Here is a 6,941-nt window from a genome sequence, read left to right as displayed (position 1 = left end):
TTGAGATTCGTACGAAACGAACGGCACATGTCTACCGACGACCAACCTGGGCCTTCCAGGCAGAAACACGTGGAGGAGCCCAGCTTGAGTCAGGTATAGCATTCTTCAAAATATTTCTGGTTGTCAAATTAATGATGTAAAATAGATGTTAGTTTTGATAACTAATTTCTGATTTCACAAAGTGTTTTACATATCAATAGACAGTAGTGGCCACAAATGATTGGGACAAGAATGAAAAAATGCTGGGCTCAGAATGATAGTGTTTTCTATTTATTAGCATTCAATTTGCAACAGTCGTGAGCTGAAAATTGTGATTAATGAACCAAAAACTAAAACTAGGTCCCTTTTTCATACACAGTTTGTAGACGCTTCATAGCAGAAAGTAAAAAATATTGTTTGTTTGATTTTTTGTCTGTCTTTTTTTTGTTTATAGTGTAAGAAATAAAAATGCAGAGGTGATGAAATACCAGCAAAAGAAAGCTCTATTTGTGGGGGGGGGGGGGGGGATATACATTTTATCCGGGGAAAAATCTGATTGCCTCTCATAGGATCAGGAAGGATTTTTTCCCCTGCTTTAGCAAATTGGATCATGCTCTGCTGGTTTTTTTTTTGCCTTCCTCTGGATCAGCTGTGGGTATAGAATTGGGTATATGGGATTGTATCATATTATATTATTTTTTTTTACTTTTTTTTGTAGTTGAGCTGGATGGACTTGTGTCTTTTTTCAACCTGACTAACTATGTAATTATGTAACTATGTAACAGTGTTGCATGACCGCACAATTGTCAGGTAATGTAACGCAGTGCCATATCGCAAGAAATGGCCTGGTCACGAAGGGGGTAAATTTTCTGGCGGTCAAGTGGTTAAAATTGTTTATTGAAGATAAAAGAATAGAGGAGGCCACTGCTTCACAACACACTGGCATGCTGCAGAACTGCTGATCAAAATGATTTAACTCTCTCAGGGCCTAATCGTTCTTCAAGAAATACAGCTCTGAAAAAGTGGTGGAGGGGAGTTCCTCAAAACGCGTTGGCTCTACTTGTAGTCTTTTATCTTCATAAACAATTATAAAAAATCATCAAGTGAGATGTTTTTCTTAATTCCATGGAGTAAATGCCCATTTTTATTTATCAGAAAGGTAGTAGCTCTAGACCCCAATTGAGTCTATTACCTACCACCTACAATTGGGGTACAACCCATTGGTAGTGATTCCCCCTATACCCTTCACATAGACACCTGCTGCTGGGCAGCCTTTGGCGTCTCCCACCCAAACTTGACAGTGCCCCTTAAGTAAGTTATTTTGGTACAAGTGAAGGGATGAGATAGGGAAGGGAAGACTTCACAAAGGTACTGCAGAGATGTAAGTTCCAGAACAGACAGCCAATAGTATGTGAGCTAGAGTGGGGCCAGGGAACATGCACCCTGTTCATTCTGTGCTCATTCACACATGCAAAATCATCATTACAGGCTGTGCTTTATGAATATGGGGTTGGGATAGGACACCAGCACTGATGTTTGTCATAGCATCCTCACTAGTGTCAACAGCAGGCCAGCATTATAATAGGTAACTAAAGGGGGGGTTAACAAGCTTGAAGGAAGAACACATTTAAATGGCAGAAGTAAATCAAAAGGTATAAAAATGATGGTGCTAAGGGTCTGGCTTTTAAAGCGGTAGTAAACCCTGCTTGGTCATTGTACTTACAGGTAAGCCCATAATAAGGGTTACTTGTAGGTAAAATGAATTCAGGCATACCCCACTTTTAAGTACACAATGGGGTTTATTTACTAAAGCTGGAAAGTGAAAAATCCGCCTCACTTCTGCATAGAAACCAATGAGATTCTAACCCCTGATTGTTCAATTAAGCTTTGGTAATAAAACCTAGAAGCTCATTGGTTTCTATGCAGAAGTGAGTCTGATTTTGCACTTTCCATCTTTAGTAAATAAACCCCATTGTGTACTTAAAAGTGGGGTATGCCTGTATCTCCTAAATGTGCACTGTTTAGGAGATATTCACCCTGAATGTAGCCAGTTAAGTCACGGACGCATGCACTCTGAAAACCTGGCATACCTTATGGTCCCTTCAGAGCTTTGTGCCCAAACCAAGGGCTCAGGATGACGTCATTGCGGTTCCGGTCAATCACATAGCCAGAGCATGTGAACCTGGAAGAAAGATTGATATGATGCATACTAGCACATTATGCCATTGCCTTGCAGGTGTTTATTTTTTTACAACAGCCCTGGTTTACAACCATTTTAACTAAACTGCATAACACCTAATCTAACCCCTACATTGTACCCACCTTAGGGCCGGTTCACACAGGGGGCGACACGAGGCGACACGACTTGCCGTGCCGCGACCTGACAAGTCGCCCCCGTTCTGTACAATGGAACCGTTCTAAGAGGAGCGACTCGAGTCGCTCCGACTCAGAAAAAAGGTTCCTGTACTACTTTTGGGCGACCTCGGGGCGACTTGCATTGACTTCTATACAGAAGTCATTTGCAAGTCGCCGCTGAGGTCGCGGCAGGTCGCGGCGAGGCAAGTCGGTGTCGCCTCGCATCGCCCCCTGTGTGAACCGAGCCTTACCCTGTACTGAGGGCCACTGCATATAGTGGTCTATTTATAAAATGTATTGCAGGAATGTCAAAAACATTTGCTCAAGCTGAATGAAACCTCTCCATAGTTTTCTCGTAGATTATTCCTGAATCATTAGCTCCATCTAGTGACCAAAAGGTGTTGCGTTTCTGAAATATCTCAATGAGAAAATCTATAACATTTTGGCCATTGGGAAAAGCTAAAAATACACAAATTATTTTATTATATATATTAAGGGAAACTCTTGCTTTGATTGCACAAATGCTTCTGTAGCAAAATCCTGGGGGCCCCTGAGGCCTTATGGGGACCTCCAGAGTTAGGGACAGCTGATATCCTTCAGTGTAGAGTGGGTTACAAGACATGATGGGTGTGATGCAAGATAAAATGGTGGACACCAGACACAGAGGGTTAGGGCCAGGACACCCCTAGGTAGATGCAATGTTAATTGGCAGACTCCAAGACTTCTATAGGCTATACACCTATACAGGGGAAGGCCTCCAGCCAGACACCACTTCTGTATAAGTAGGATCGCTGTCTCCTATGGCAACAATCTTGTAGATGTTACTAACGGTAAAGGTATTCAACTATCTGCAATACGAACAGTTCTCTTTACCCCACACTCACTCACTGTGGGTCTTCACTCAACGAGCTCCCAGTCTCTCTCAATAGACTTCAGATCCACTAGTCACTGGATCCCCTAAGCTCTTTCACTGTAGCACTCAGCGCCTTCCTCAAGTGTCACCCCCGCTTCACTGCTGGGTCCCTGGCTTGGCACTCACAGATACTCCTCAAGCTTCACCCTTGCTGACACGTTAGGTCCCTGGATTGGCACTCCACAAGCATCACCTCTGCTGTCCCGCTGGGTCCCTGATTTGCCACTTGCTGATGCTTTCCCACTTCTTCACCATCCCCGGCTGGCGAGAAGTCTGCTCTGGTACTGGCCTCAGCTTACTCACAATGGTCTCTCATGGCAAGATGGATGCTCCCTTTGTGGCAACAGCTTTCCCTCTACCTCTGACCATGACAGGTTCCCTGGCCGCGGAACCATTACTTCTGGTTGGACTATAAGACCGCAGTCCCAACCTTGCTACTTCTGGATAGGCTCTCTGCTAGCCAGCAGCCAGATGCCCCCAGGATGGGCCTTAGATTTCTGGCCTGGCAACCTGGCGCAATACGACACACATCCACCCAGCCGTCCAGATGGCACAGAACCCTGATCACCTGACTCCATCCAAATAAATAGGTTCTCCCAGCAGGCCAAGGGACCCAAGAAAATCCCTGCCCATTGTCGGAGATACCCCATTCATTTCTAATCTGTCCTTGCAATACCCTTGTCTTATCTAATGTCACCAGATACCTAGCCATCCAGCGACAGAAAAGAGAAGTGCAGCAATTCCAGAATTAGGGCAAAATCAATTGACCTCCTAACAATTGACCAAGGCAACTATCATTTGCTAAATACATTTAATAGCAACCCTGCCTTAACATGTGATTGTGATTGACAATGGCTCCCGCTGCTGTCTCAGCCAATGAGGGGGGGGGGGGATCCCTGGAGAGTAGAGGCTCTTGTGTACATCCCTGGATTGCAATGGGTCTCAGGTAAGTATTAGAGAGGGCTGGTGGGAGCTGCACAGAGAAGGTTTTCTACCTTCATGAATAGAATGTATGAAAGTAAAAGAATGGCCCAAAGTCCAGACCTAAATCCAATTGAGAATCTGTGGCACGACTTGAAAATTGCTGTTCACAGACGCTCTCCATCCAATCTGACAGAGCTTGAGCTATTTTGCAAAGAAGAATGGGCAAAAATGTCACTTTATAGATGTACAAAGCTGGCAGAGACATCCCCAAAAGACTTGCAGCTGTAATTGCAGTGAAAGGGGGTTCTACAAAGTATTGACTCAGGAGGGCTGAATATAAATGTACACCACACTTTTCACATATTTATTTGTAAAAAATGTTGAAAACCATTTATCATTTTCCTTCCACTTCCCACTCATGTGCCACTTTGTGTTGATCTATCACATAAAATCCCAATAAAATACATTTATGTTTTTGGTTGTAACATGACTGTCAGGAAAATTCTAAGCTTATAATTTCTTTGTGCTTAAAAGCACAAATACAACCCTCTTATATAATGCTGGGAAAGCACGCTCGTTTATCTCTCCAAGTAACACAGATGCTGGTATCACATCAAGCTCAGTATAATCCTGAACAAAATAGCCAGGCTGCTTTTATTTATACTAAACACATGGATAACAAAAGGTTAAAAGCGGTTGGTGGCTTCAGAATCAGCCAATCAGACACGTATTCATTCAAAAGAACCAATAACACACCTGTATATATTCAAATAGAAAGGCAGTAGAGACATGTGCAAATGGTCATGTGCAAAATCATGCAACAAGCAGGGTCATCTTTAATATTGATTGGACCCTGGGCAAAACTTTTCTTGCCCCCCCCCCATGCTATCCACCTGCTCTGAGACATACAAAAAATAGCAGCTAGACTCAAAATCAGTTTACTGAATGAGATCAGGCAGCTATTGCAATTGGTTGCCGGAGGTTACAGTATATCATTACTGCTCACTGGCTGGTTGCTAGAGGCTACAGCACACATTACATCTCACTGATTAGTTGCTAGAGGTTACAGCACATGATTTCTGCTTGTTGATTGGTTGCTAGAGATTACTGTGGATATGACCTCAGGGGGCACGATATACATATCTGAGGGGGGGCATGATATCTCCTATTTACATATGAATGCTGTTGCTATTTACATATGAATGCCAGTATTTTACAGGTAAACACAGGGTCTGCAGGTGAGTCATCTTTACTAAACAATAGGGCAGAGCTGGGCAGCATTAGTAGCAGCACTTCACACTGAGATATCGTAACACAGGACTAAAACCTCAAGGGACGAGGGAATTTAAACAGGGATAGTTGGCAAGTATGAGGCAGCTGCTTTGGACCCCACAACAATGACAGGTCCCAGGGCAGCTGCCCCTTTTGCCTTGCCTTAAAAACGACCCTGGCGACAAGCACATGGTTCTGAACATGATTGTGTGCACATTCCCACTGCTACAAATGATGCGAGCCATACTCCATCATGGCCCAGTGGGGCATAATTTTGTATGGTTATGCTATGGTTCCCAAGTATGCAGATCTGCTTACTTAGGAGTTGCGATCGCCATGGAGTGGCCAGTACCTTGGTGAGGCATAAACAAACATCCTTAACCACTTGCTTACTGGGCACTTAAACCCCCCTCAGTCCCAGACCAATTTTCAGCTTTCAGCGCTGATGCACTTTGAATGACAATTGCGTGGGCATACAACACTGTACCCAAATGAAATTTTTATCATTTTTTTCCCACAAATAGAGCTTTCTTTTGGTGGTATTTAGTTACAGCTCGGAGTTTTATTTTTTGCTAAACAAACAAAAAAAGATGCAAAAAAAAAATCATGTTTAATAGTTTGTTATAAAATTTTGCAAACGGGTAATTTTTCTCCTTCATTGAAGTGCGCTGATTAGGCGGCACTGATAGGCTGCACTGGTGGGCACTGATGGGCTGCATTGGTGGGCACTGATAGGCTGCATTGGTGGGCACTGATAGGCTGCACTGGTGGGCACTGATAGGCATAGTTAAGGCGGCACTAATAGGCACAGATAAGGCGGCACCGATGGGCACAGATAAGGCGGCACTGATGGGCAAAGATGGGCACAGATAAGATGGCATGGATGGGTGGCACGGATGGGTGGCATGGATGGGTGGCACGGATGGGCACTGATAGGTACCACTGATAGATGGGACTGATGGGCACTGATAGGTGGCACTGATAGGTGGCTCTGATAGGTGGCACTGCTGGGCACTGATGGGCGGCACTGCTGGGCACTGGTAGATGACACTGATGGGCACGGATATGTGGCACTGGGGTGCAGCACCTTTGAGGCAGATTGTGGGCACTGCTGGGTGGCACTGTGGGTGGCACTGCTGGGTGGCACTGTGGGCACTGCTGGGTGACACTGTGAGCACTGCTGGGTGGCACTGACGGGGGGCACTTACTTTTAATACATGTGGCACTGCAGGGGGCAGGTGGGCACTGGCAGGGGGCAGGTGGGCACTAGCAGGGCTGGCCGTGATCGGGACTGATGTCCCGATCACGGCCGCCGGTGATCAGCTTTTTCTTTTTCTCCTTGCGCTGACAGCGCGAGGAGGAATAATAGCCGATTACCGGCTCCGTTATATCACATGATCAGCTGTCATTGGCTGACAGCTGATCACGTGATAAGGGGTCGGGATCGACCCCTTGCACGGATCGGTGATCAGGCGAGTCTCATGGACTCGCCGATCAC

This window comes from Lithobates pipiens, unplaced genomic scaffold, assembly GCF_037356315.1.
Source record: "Lithobates pipiens isolate NorthernLeopardFrog02 unplaced genomic scaffold, aLitPip1_a1.2 Scaffold_1, whole genome shotgun sequence".
NCBI lineage: Eukaryota > Metazoa > Chordata > Amphibia > Anura > Ranidae > Lithobates > Lithobates pipiens.
Note: the sequence above shows the minus strand (reverse complement) of the source record.